General features: G+C 36.9%; 1 long non-coding RNA gene across 1 annotated transcript; it reads right to left on the bottom strand.

The window, feature by feature from the left end:
- Positions 1-5,630: 5,630 nt before the first annotated feature.
- On the bottom strand, positions 5,631-11,409 carry LOC135730746 (uncharacterized). The gene is made up of 3 exons (XR_010526082.2): positions 11,186-11,409; positions 9,071-9,208; positions 5,631-5,810 (listed from the first exon to the last, which is right to left on the bottom strand). It is a non-coding gene; the product is annotated as an uncharacterized lncRNA (long non-coding RNA).
- Between the last annotated feature and the right edge of the window lie 1,859 nt (positions 11,410-13,268).

The raw sequence follows: 13,268 nt of genomic DNA, 5'->3' as shown, positions 1-13,268 counted from the left end.
AAATGCAACAAACAGAGAATTAATACATGCATTTTACTACTTTGTAACTTGGCATTAGTTATGATCAGGGCTCTGGTAAACTCTAACCTGTGAAGCACAAGTGGGACACATTTGAGGAGTCACTCCCAGAGGTCGTGCAGTACTCCGAAATGAAGGTCTGTAAATACAAAGAAAAAAACAAATGTTTCCTTCAGCACTCATCTGAATCATTACAAGCCCACTGACATTATAACACAGGGGTACCCAAACTCAGTTGTGGAGGGTGGGTATCCTGCCGAGTTTAGCTCCAACCCTAATCAAACACATTTTAATAAGCATACTAACTAGAAACTGAGGCGAGTTGGAGCTAAACCCTGCTAGAGACCGCCCTCCAGGACCGAGTTTGGGTACCCCTGCATTAACAAGTTCATGAATTTCAACCGATTCTTTATATTATTTACTGTGAATGTTTTATGTTACCTTTTAGTGAGACAGCCGCTTACTGTCACAGATATCCGCTCCGAAAACCTCATGAGAGGTCTTCGGGGTTGGGCATCTGGACCTATATGAAAAGCACTTCATAAGTTTTACAGTACAAGAGTAAAGGAAAACAACAAGATTGTTCTTTCTTCCTGTATATTATCCAGAAGAGTCCATATGAGATTCAGTCAGGTGAAAAAGGACATGCAATGTCAACAACATCAACAACAGGGTTTTAGAGTCAATATCACTATAAAGTGCCTTTTGCTGTCCTCATCAGAGTCATCATGAATATAATCCAAAATAATGAAATTCTGAGGTTTTATTATAAATGGCCAAACATTTACGCACATTCAAGTACAATGATCTCTTGAAATATGTTTTTGATTGGATGTATGCGATTTTGGGATGCCCCAGACACTGCTTAGCTAACTTTAGTGAGTGTAAAAAGTGAATAAATGACATAAATTTCAAAACCTTTTGATTTTTCCTTATTGTCCGCAACAAGTTATTTGATAAAACAAATAATTTTTATAATTTATATTCAATTTTCATTATAACATTGAGCATTTTGCACGGGTTCCTTAAATCGCTGTCCACACTGTCATTTTGGGGTAACGTAGCTTAAATAATTCTAGTTGCTAATGATATAATATATCTGAGAGGAGTCTAAAACAAAATGATAAAACACAAAAAAGCATGAGTCTGTAGCATGCCCTGACTAAAATGAGATTAAATTATTGTCTGAAGAAATACATTCACCATAGTTGTATGACCAAATATAATCAACTATCATTTTTAACAAGTGTTTGGGTTATAAATAAACTTGTACACCAAATACAAATAAAACAAACACTGCATTTCTATAATAAACAATAATACAATACAAATACAAAACAAAAATCACAATATCTTAATAATCTGATACACAAGTTTATATTCATTTAATTTCCATTCAGACCAGTTACACAGCTAAAACCAGCCAGCCTGACTATCTTAAAACAGCTTAAACCAGTTAAGACCAGCCATCCTGACCAACTAAAACCAGCCCAAAAAGTGGTTAAAACACCTCTTAAACAAGGATGATGAACCAGATATGCTGTTTTTTCAGCAGGGCACTGACTCCCTACAATTCATGTCAAACTCTGATCAGCACAAATATAATAAACACATCTCATTTTACTGTATAGTTAATAACGGAAGAAATTAGTTTACTTACAGGTCTCCAGCGCGGTGCCAGGTGTCGAAACGGGGCAGTCAACACGATGAACCGGGTTCACCTCGGACCCCACAGCGAGCATCGTTGGACGCACGCTACGAGTCCCGAAGGCTCCCTCCGGTTCACCGAGTGGCTGCCCGTTGGCGCTTGCCTCGGGCCGCGCGACCCGAAAACAGCGCAAGATCGAATGAAAGAAATTACAGAGACAAAATAAGACCCGCGCGATCAGCCCGCCAAAGAATGGCTGACTGACCGCAGCGGGCCTATTTGGTCCTCGATAATTCCTCTTCTTCATTTGAAAAAAAAAAATCGCTATCCAAGGACAACAAAACCTGCACAAGTGCACTCCTAACAACAAACCCACGAAACTATGGTAACTTTAGGGTTGCCACCCTTGTCTGATAAAAAACCGGGACATATCGATGACCCGACCAATTGGTTTGCTCACAAGCCCCCTAACCCCCCCCCCCCCCCATGGCATAATATTTCTATAGACCTATGCAATTTTTGGCAACACTTTAAAATTCTTATTTGTTAACATTAGTTAATGTATTAACTAACATGAACTAACCATAAGCCATACATGTGTTACTTTATTTGTTAATCTTGTTATTTGTTTATTTGTTAACATTACTTAACAAAAATACTGCTATTCATGGTTTATTCTTGTTTACATGTGTTACTTTATTTGTTAATCTTTGTTAACATTACTTAACAAAAATACAGCTATTCATGGTTTATTCTTGTTAATTCACAGTGCATTAACTATGTTAAAAAGATTTAAATTATGTATTATTAACATTAACAAAGATTTAAAAAATGGCTTTATAAGTGCAGTTCAGTACTAGTTCATCTTAACTAATGTAGTAAACTAATGTTAACTAATGAACCTTATTGTAAAGTGTTACCCAATTATTTGTTAATTATACTAAAATATGTAAATCACTTTTACAATTTATATAAGCTCCTTATACTATTAATGTAAACTGTTTTATTTATATTCCATTTAAACAGGTCTAAATAGCAACTTGTTGAACTCACCTCAACATGTATTTTACAATCATTTTAACCCCCCATGACCTATGCTGAAGTTACTGTTACAAACTGTACAGCATGCAAGATTGTTATTACTTTTAACTCTTTTAAGACAGGGGTACACTTTCCTGTAGTCTGGTGTAAAATGTGTCTTATATTTTCGCTTTTGGGGCGCTGACGGCGCTCCTGTTTCTAGATAATTCGGTTCGGGAGAAGAGATAAATCCCGCCCACACTGACAATTGATTGGTTGATTTACCGAAACAGGCCAATCAGGATGCTCTCTGTCTTACATGCGCTTATTGAGGCACACACATACACAGACGCAAGGTCTCCGTCTCTGCCGTGCGTGCGCTAAATAACATATTCACATAGCTTTCGAAAACCGGGACATTCAGTGTCCCGGGAGAGTTGATAATTTTCCCGGGACAGGTTAGTAAAAAGAAGGACAATCCCGGTAAAACCGGGACAGGTGGCAACCCTAGGTAACTTGCGCGGGCTTATATAGGGACCTGAGAGTGACGAAATAATCACCCAAGCGCTCTGTCAGAGTTCTGTACATGACATCACAATGTGCACCCTAATAACGCTGTGCAGGTTAAGGAGTGTGACAAACTATTTACCACAATAAAATACAAACAAGGGCAGAGCTGACCTCAATGCTTAACTCATTTCATTTTTTACACTCATTTCTTGTTTATTGTATTGAACACAAACAAAAAGATTGAAAAAATATATCTCATGCATATAATTTGCCACAGTTTTTAAGAGTTTGGCTTTTATTTTGCATGCACAAAATGTAATTATTATATACCCTATATCATATCACGTGTAATGCAGAAACATGGAATCAGGCCCTTATGTAGATGCATTTAGTCCAGTTTCACTTGCATATTTTGCAGTAATACGTAAGAGGGGGCACCTGCATTTAAATTGCGTTTTGCTTTAAGTGCAGAATAATAAAACACATAAAGATACTCAAAGAAAGTACCTTGAACACGGAAGGGGTCTTCATAATCTTACAGGCAACATTTTAACAAATACACTGTAACCAATAATGCACAGCAGTCTCTGCACTGTTCACTAATAGATGTCTATATAGAAGAAACCTTATACAAATGTGGAAACACATTATACATGTATTTATTTAATCAGGTATTATCCAGAATCACAGCATGAATTGTTCAGATAAGTTTGTTTACCAAATTATATTTATGAAACCTGTGTGCTGACTGTTCATTACATCCAGAGCCCAATATACTGCAAAGCTATGACATTTACCATCTGTTCATTTTATCACAGCACAAGACCCAGAGCAGATCATGACATTTTACATTTTAGACTCTAGTTTAAAAGTTTTAGATAAAAAGGGAATTCATTAAAAACAAATGAATTTATAATAAACCTAAAAATAAAAAGCATTATAACACTGTAATGTAGTAAGTGCTGAGAGTACCATGTTACATCGTGAATATAGTCACAAATAAGAGAGACTGTTACACAAGACTTAAATGCGACTTTCATTTACAATTTCAACACAACTGCACAGTGGAAGAAAGAGAGCAGTGAATGAAGAGATGGGGAGGAGGAGGGATGCCTGAAAAATGACAATGGTTTTGATAGAATATACCATAAAATATTTTGATATTGCAAATAAACTTGTATGTACTTTACATTATGAAATAGAAAATAAAATGACTGAAAGAGAACAAATGTGTAATTTAAAAAATAATTTTTAGTGGTTCTGGGGTACATTTGTCTAATAGGTTGTGGAATGAAAAGCCCTGTTTTACACAATAAAAGTTACTCAATTAAAGTTCATATTAAATTGTTACAGAACTAAAATAAATAGCATTTGCATTTGACGGACATTAAATGAAACTGATAGCAGATGAAATGTGGGTCAGAGTTGAATCTGTGCATCTTAGCAGATCAGGTGCTGCGTGAAAAAGAGACTGGATTTAAAAAAAAAAATTATTGTATAAGAAAAATTGAAATACAGCATTTCTCACAAATCAACTTTGGACTATCAACCCAGAATTAATAATAATGCAATTACATACAATCAAACCTGTCAACCGCCAATATATAACAGATACTACACACCTATGTCTGATACATCAAGATTCTCACTATTCTTCATATTTTGTGTGGGATTAGTTTGCAACAGTGACAAAGTTAACTTTTCATAAACATTACCATTTGTTCACTTCAGCTGACTTCCAAGAGCACAGTTATCTAACACAGTCTAAGTGTTTCTTACATAAAAATATATAGACTGATGTATTTTCATGTTGGAGATACAAGGACAAATGTCTGCTTGCTGCCATCATCAGTGTGACCAATCAATGATTGTGTTAAAAACATGGAGGATAATCAGGTGAAGATAATCAGCTGATATAATTATGCTGCTTACAGACAACAAGGATTTCTGATGTTATGTCATTAAATATCGTACCTCCGACCTCAATGCGTTCCAGTCAATCACGTATCACATTTGCATGTTTAACACATTATAAGACACCAGAGGTTCGTGCTCTTGTGCCAATTATGGCAGAAAACATTTACTGCACTGTAAAAAATACTTTGCTGCCTTAAAAATTTTTGATAAATCAATTTACAAGTCATGTTAACAGAAATGAGTTGTCACAATATATAAAATATAGTTGAGAAAAGTCAACTTAATTTTATAAGTTATAACAACTCACCTGTAGTTATAACAATTCATCTTTAGTCAAGATAAATAATAGTAAGTTAAGGTGACTTGTAAATTCGAGTTAGTTCAACAAAAACATTTAAGGCAGCAAAGTATTTTTTACAGTGTGGATAATTTAACACTCATGTTCATATATATTAGGTGCTGTTTAAAGTTTGTTTGTGGTTCATCTAAGGCTGTGAAATGCTAGCCACACCTTATCTGCGATGTCAAATGACGCATCTTGCTGAGGTCGGTGTTGATCGATCTGTCCCAAGTTGAGAGGTCGGATACCCAACTTTGTTTGCTGTTCCAGATTTCTTACGGTTTTGAGGTTGATAATATCCAACATCTAAGTTGTCTCGAACACAGCATTAGTTCACAGACTCCAGTTCAGTTCTGTCTGTAACAACATAACACAATGGGAACATCATCACATCAGACAAAGTATGTCGTTTATTTTAATTGCACCCAAATTATGAAAAACATAAGTTTGTGGACATGGTCTTTAAATAATACACCCAAAATGTTTTTGATATCACCACCACAGTTAGAATTCATTATTTTCTCAATACTTACATTAAAGTTCAATATTATGGTTGTAATCAATTAAATGTCTTGGGTTTTGGGTTTAAATGAAGATTTGGATCTTTCATGCCATAAAGGCATCATGCTGAAGCATCTGTCATTGTATTTTTTTATTAAAAACAGGTCTAAGCACCTAAAGCTGGAGAGCATGGTGAGGATGTTGATTGAACTCTAATGACCCCTAGATAAAATAATGAATAATGTTTTCCTTATCTGTCCTCTCCTATTGTGTGCTGCAAAATAAACAAAAGCAAGTGGCCATAGTATAAAGAGAATAATTTATGGGTAATAAGGTATTAAGCAAGGCTTACATTTAAACGTTTTTGTTTGATCTCACAGACTATCTTCACACTGTCAGTTTAAATCATATTTAGAACTAAAAGGGAATGTACACATGGATGTAGTTTTAAATGGATTTCAACCGGATATGTAGAAAAATCGGATTTGGGCTAATAGTGAGAACAAGGTCATAGTCTCCAATTTGCACTGTTCAAAAAACATTGGGTATATTGTGAAACAACATGTTTTTCATTGATGAAAAATAAAATATGTCTTTTTATTCAATTCATATGAGTAATCATTTGGTAATTAAAATAATGTACCCTAATAAAATAAACTTTTCATTTGTAGACCACATTCCAAACAATTCATTCCCTTACTACTGGTACATGTGGAAGAGGCTCGCCGGAGGAGGTAGAGGTTTGATCTGCACTTTCCATAGCTGATGCACATGGATTGTGGTAAGCTAGTGAAACAATGAAGAAGATTGGTTTAAAATCTGCTTTACAGCCAGAGGTTGAATTAAACTTTCTTATTGGCTGTCATTTTGACAGATAGGTCTGTAATAAATCTGTCACAATCAATTATGACTAAAATATCAACAAAACACTTACAAAATTAACTTAACCAACTATCTGAATCTGCTTGAACTCAAACCTTGTGGTCTGGATAGACATAAAGGGAGTGCTTATCTGTGTAAACTTAAACCATCATTGAAGACTGATGCATTTGTCATTAAGGCTGATTTATAGGCGGACCAAACCAAACGCCGTAGGCTACATGCTACTTTTCATTTATACTTCTGCTTCATTGTTCGCATTGTTCAATTACATATGACGACCGCTAGTAGCCAATGTCAACGGGCATTTACTAATGTAACATACAATATCAAGGCAAAAGCTGAAAAAAGAAAAAACCCTGTTGGGGCCAATCACACCAAACGTGTTTTAAATGTGTGGAAACGCAAGGTCGTTTTTGGTCACTTTAAAAAAAAGAGCAGTGCGGCGTGGTTTTTTATATTGCTAGGTAACCAGCGACGCAGCTGTCCTGTCAGTCAAATATTGAAGTGTGAGCGCTCTTTTGATGTTAACTGTCATATTAATATGAGGACACTTGCTCTGATGTTAATCAAGGGTGAGAGGTGCACAAACACACAGGAGACAGTGAGGGACTGCAGTCCGGTTGTTTCAAACAAACCTTAACTTCCGTCCCTACAACGGAAGGCCCGCTGCTCCCCTGATTCGATTGGACAATGGAAAGACTCAAATGACGTTTTGAGTTTTTCGCTTTCACAATCCTTCAAAAATGCATCCTGCGGTAGACGGCAAAAAACAAGGCGTTCGGCACGCATAAACAGTGTGCATAACGCTCACTGCCCATAAAAAATCATTCAAAAAAGGCGCCTGCAATTGCCATAAACGTGTTTGGTGTGATCGGCCCCTTAGAAAACCAACCAGACTTAGCTGGAAAGGCCAGTTCTCATCTGACATGTTACAGCTGCAATTCGCAACACAGCTGCACTCCAGTCTTAAACAGAGAAAAAAAGACACAGTGTTACTTTTTGGACTACAGACTGTTCCTTTCACTCTTGTACAGTTAAATTCTGTGTATAAAATATACACTGACCTAAAGGATTATTAGGAACACAATACTAATACTGTGTTTGACCCCTTTTCATCTTCAGAACTGCCTTAATTCTACGTGGCATTGATTCAACAAGGTGCTGAAAGCATTCTTTAGAAATGTTGGCCCATATTGATAGGATAGCATCTTGCAGTTGATGGAGATTTGTGGGATGCACATCCAGGGCACGAAGCTCCCGTTCCACCACATCCCAAAGATGCTCTATTGGGTTGAGATCTGGTGACTGTGGGGGCCATTTTAGTACAGTGAACTCATTGTCATGTTCAAGAAACCAATTTGAAATAATTCAAGCTTTGTGACATGGTGCATTATCCTGTTGGAAGTAGCCAACAGAGGATGGGTACATGGTGGTCATTAAGGGATGGACATGGTCAGAAACAATGCTCAGGTATGCCAAGGCATTTAAACGATACCCAATTGGCACTAAGGAAAACATCCCCCACACCATTACACCACCAGCAGCAGCCTGCACAGTGGTAACAAGGCATGATGGATCCATGTTCTCATTCTGTTTACGCCAAATTCTGACTCTACCATCTGAATGTCTCAACAGAAATCGAGAGCAGGCAACCTTTTTCAAGTCTTCAACGGTCCAATTTTGGTGAGCTTGTGCAAATTGTAGCCTTTTTCCTATTTGTATTGGAGATGAGTGGTACCCGGTGGGGTCTTCTGCTGTTGAAGCCCATCTGCCTCAAGGTTGTGCGTGTTGTGGCTTCACAAATGCTTTGCTGCATACCTCGGTTGTAACGAGTGGTTATTCCAGTCAAAGTTGCTCTTCTATCAGCTTGAATCAGTCGGCCCATTCTCCTCTGACCTCTAGCATCAACAAGGCATTTTCACCCACAGGACTGCAAAAAACTGGATGTTTTTCCTTTTTCACACCATTCTTTGTAAACCCTAGAAATGGTTGTGCATGAAAATCCCAATAACTGAGCAGACTGAAATAGCTTAAATCACCTTTCATTCCCATTCTGACATCCAGTTTGGAGTTCAGGAGATTGTCTTGACCAGGACCACACCCCTAAATGCATTGAAGCAACTGCCATGTGATTGGTTGATTAGATAATTGCATTAATGAGAAATTGAACAGGTGTTCCTAATAATCCTTTAGGTGAGTGTACAGTCATCAATGTTGCAGTTAAAAAGTTTTACCTTATAGTAGAGAAAACTGGATCTGTACATAATGATGATCTTCAGAAAGCCACTCCTGATGGCCTTGATTCGAAGGATGAAGAAGACTATCAAGCACCAGAGCCAGCTAACTGGTGGACCAAACATCAAGCCAGATTTCTGCATGATTTAGGTAAGCAGAATAAAAGACACTGTAAATAAACAATAATAAAAGTTTAATACTTTAAAATTTCGGAAACTTCTTTCTTTCAGAATCTTTTGACAATATTGTCAAATGCAACAAATGAAAAAAAGAATGCTTTATGACAACCTTAGCAGCAGAACCTCAGCAGTGACTTTTTTCCTGGGTAGACAACAAGAATATTTTTTTTTTTTGAAAACACCCATCTAACAATTAAGGTAAAAGATAAAGTGTTGATCCCTTCATTCAGGTTATAGTATTAGGTAAGTTTATCGTTCTATGGGTGTTGCATCCTATGGAGGCTGCTTCCATCTTTGATCTGGTAACGTGCAACCGAACCCTGGCCCCGATTTGCAGTATGCCATCTCATGTTAAGCATATGCCCGGGCTTAGTATTGTTCATCTTAATGTGTGCAGTTTGTTATCGAAAATGGGAATGCGATGGGAATATGGGTTAAATAAACGGATGCCAATGTTGTTAAACTTTTTAATGAACAGGGGTTTCATCAAGATCTATATGCGAATCATAAATACACATGCCCCGTACAGGCGATATAGAGCAAAGGGCTGTGAAAACCCATGGTTTCTACTAACCTAGCCGACTCTATTCACAAACGTAACCTGGCTTGGGCTAAAGCAAGGAGTTCTGGATCCACTGCTGATGGGCTGGTCTTTAGACAACTAAGAAACAAATGTACATCTTTTATCAAGAAAGACAAGTCAAAATATTATCTGTCGTTCACTATTGATAACTTAAATGATCCCAGGAAATTCTGGAAGACAATAAAATCCCTTTCTGGGTGCAATGACTTGAAATCTGGACCAACCTTTATTAGGAAGGATTTGGTAGCTGTTCATAATAATACGGAAATGCTTAACTGTTTTAATGAGCACTTTATTTCTTCTGGCTCTCTGTTTGATGCTGTCGGCACTGTGCCTGTGACATCCTGCTCTGACAATCCAGTTCATATAATGGCCAGTCTATTAACTTTGTACCATTCTCGGTTTTAGAAGTTCATAAAGCCCTAAAAACTCCACCCAGTAGCAGTGCTTCGCCTTCTGAGAATATAGTTCCCAGTATGTATACAGTTAAAAGATGGCTGTGTCTCATATGACCTTATTTGTACACGGTGTGACTATACAAATCACAACACATTAATAGGAAAATGTTTGCGTTATTTTGTCACTTATTGGGAGCAGTTTGCTAGTTGGAGCCATTCACTTCCAGTCTTTGTGCTAAGCTAAGCTAGCGGGGGCTGCGTCAGACAGTTACAGCACTTATCTAACTCTGGGGGATACTGTGAATAAGTTAAATTCCCAAAATGTGGCCATGTTCCTTTAAAACATTCTTACTCCTTAACCCATTGGCAGATTTTTTGCTTGTTTTAAGCACAAATTCACTTCAGTTAATATTTTTTGTCTTAAAGCTAGATTTTTTTTTAGGGGATTTTGCTTATGAAGAAAATGCATCTTGATTTAAGAATTTTTTATATTTGAACTGAAAACAAGACAAAAATAGTAAGTAAAAAAGTGCAGATAATGTTTTGTCCCCATTTTTTTTTTATTCAAAATGAGATTTTAATGATATTTTGACCGTTGAACTAGGAAATGCCCCCGGTTTTCATTTAAAAAAATCTGGTCACCTTAACGTAAGATTAACAAAGGGATATTTACCCTAGTGCAGACGTCAAAAGTGTTTTGTTGTAGACATATATTAAAGATAATGGTTCAATTAAACAAACTATTATTAAAAACCCACCGTATGTTGCCAAGACATAAACGTTTAAGATTAATATTTAACGTTAATTAGGAGGTTAGCTATCATTTTGACAAATGGTTTATAGTGCATTTCATTTTCATTGTTAAAAAACAACGTTATTGTGTGTATTTAGTATAAGTTAATACAATGTGTTCTCTAGATTCATGGTTACAAACATTATTTTCCACATACTGACCGTTCACATTTGAAGTTCCAGGCATCCCTCTCTTCCTGAAACGAAAAAAATTAATCGATTTGAAAAGCGTTGTGTTGATTGGCAAGGTAATCTGTACGATGCGATTGGCCTGATTACAGGGGCGTCGCATCCGTGGGATACTTTTCCCGCTGAGATGGTTCAACACCCGCACTTTTTCTGTAATTTTTCCGCAGTTTTGCACAAACGCCTACTACAGTCGCTACTCCGTTTGCCGCTCTCTGTTTGCGTCTGCCTTCTCTCCCCCTCCCCTCTCAAACATGACACGGCTTTGAGTGTTACGACGATGATGATTGGCTGTTCTCACTTAAGTCCCGCCTCTCTTGGTGTGGGTTAGATTGATCGGTCAGCTCGTGCTGAGGAGGCGGGAACTTATGTTTATTTATTTACATCTCCCTTTTCAAGGTACTTTGAATAACTGTTTATGCGTTCGAGGTTTTTAAATAAGCTTCATATGTGTTTGGAAAGATGTTCTGTTTATGTTTTGTTGATATGTCGAGTGTTTTCGGTATTATGTTGAGTTTTTTAATTTAGACCAATGCAAATTGCTAATTTGGATATTGTTCCGCTTCAGCAGCTAGCCAAATTGGGTTATGTACGTGGAAAGTTACTGTGACGAAGAAGGCAGGGAATTTATAATATTCAACAGCAAGTCAATGGAAGCTGTGTTGTTAGGAACAGAACAGAAAAGAAGATACAGTTATTTCACGCATCCGAATGGGACATACTTATTTACTTTAGGTAACTTGACCATAGGGGATTTTCACGCTGATACGTAGAACTTCCGCTTATAGCGATCTTTGTGCACAGCCGCATCCTGTGAATAACTAAATTGAAGAAATACAGATTAATTTAGGGTTTAGTAATTTCTGTTAATATAGCTTTTATTGCTATAGACGTCACTCACTTTTGTAAGCGTATGGTGCTGAGATGCACCTAATGATGTTTTTGCACTGCTGTTCATGGCAAATTCTTCATGTAAAAACCTGCTATCACGTTATTCTTTTGTTAGGGGCCATTTTCACATAAGATGGAAAGGCATGTCTAATTTAATATAATGCCTGTCATTAATCATATTGACTAAACATCTTAAACTCGAAGGAAAGTTATTACCATCAGGGTTTCCAGAGATGGGACCAAGTCACACATGTGCAAGTCTCAAGTAAGTCTCAAGTCTGAACCTTCAAGTCTCAAGTAAGTCCCAAGTATTTTTTTTCTTGGGCAAGTCAAGTCAAGTCGAGTCACAGGCTATGTCAAGTCAAGTCGAGTCAAGTTCTGTAGTAGGTCAAGTCAAGTCCAAGTCAAGTCACCTTATTATTGTAATTTTACCTGCAGAATCTGATCTTAATAAAGTGACAAGATATACAGTAAGTAACTATCAGTAAATTACAATAATTTGGATTTGCATTGTAAATACTCATGTTCAGTAAAATACATCTTGGAATCAAACAAAATTGTAACTTCATAAATTATTTAACAAATAAAACAAATAACAGCTTAACATCCAACAGACCCCTCTCTGAACACCTCCCTCTCTCTCAAACAAAGTTCACGTACAACGTTAAACTTTGTTACATTTCTACCCTCTCTCTCTCTCTCTCTCTCTCTCTCTCTCTCTCTCTCTCTTTCTCTCTCTCAAACATGTGCCCAGAAAAAACGAGGCGTCGCACCTCTTCCGTTCGCGCGCCTAAATTTGAAATAACGAACTTGAGCGCACAAAAGACGCGACATGTGAACCGCCCCTAACATTGTAGAATCAAGTAATTTTTCTCTGTGTGTGTGTTCAGGTGGCAAACTTGAAAAAGAATTATTCAAAAATAAGTATTTAAAAAAATAAATCAAAATTATTTTGCCCACATTTGTCCCCAACACAGTATGCTACGTTACACAGGGCTACATTAGCTATTATTACCAGTGTTGGGCAAGTTACTTCCAAAGTGTAATACATTATATATTACAAATTACTGTCATTTGAAAGTAATTAGTTACATTCAAATATTACTGACTCTGAACTGTAATGAGTTACACTACTTTTGCGTTACTTTTGAGTTACTTTCATCAAAAT

The sequence above is a fragment of the Paramisgurnus dabryanus genome, chromosome 20 (genome assembly GCF_030506205.2).
Source record: "Paramisgurnus dabryanus chromosome 20, PD_genome_1.1, whole genome shotgun sequence".
Lineage (NCBI taxonomy): Eukaryota > Metazoa > Chordata > Actinopteri > Cypriniformes > Cobitidae > Paramisgurnus > Paramisgurnus dabryanus.
This window is presented reverse-complemented; position numbering and strand designations above follow the sequence as displayed.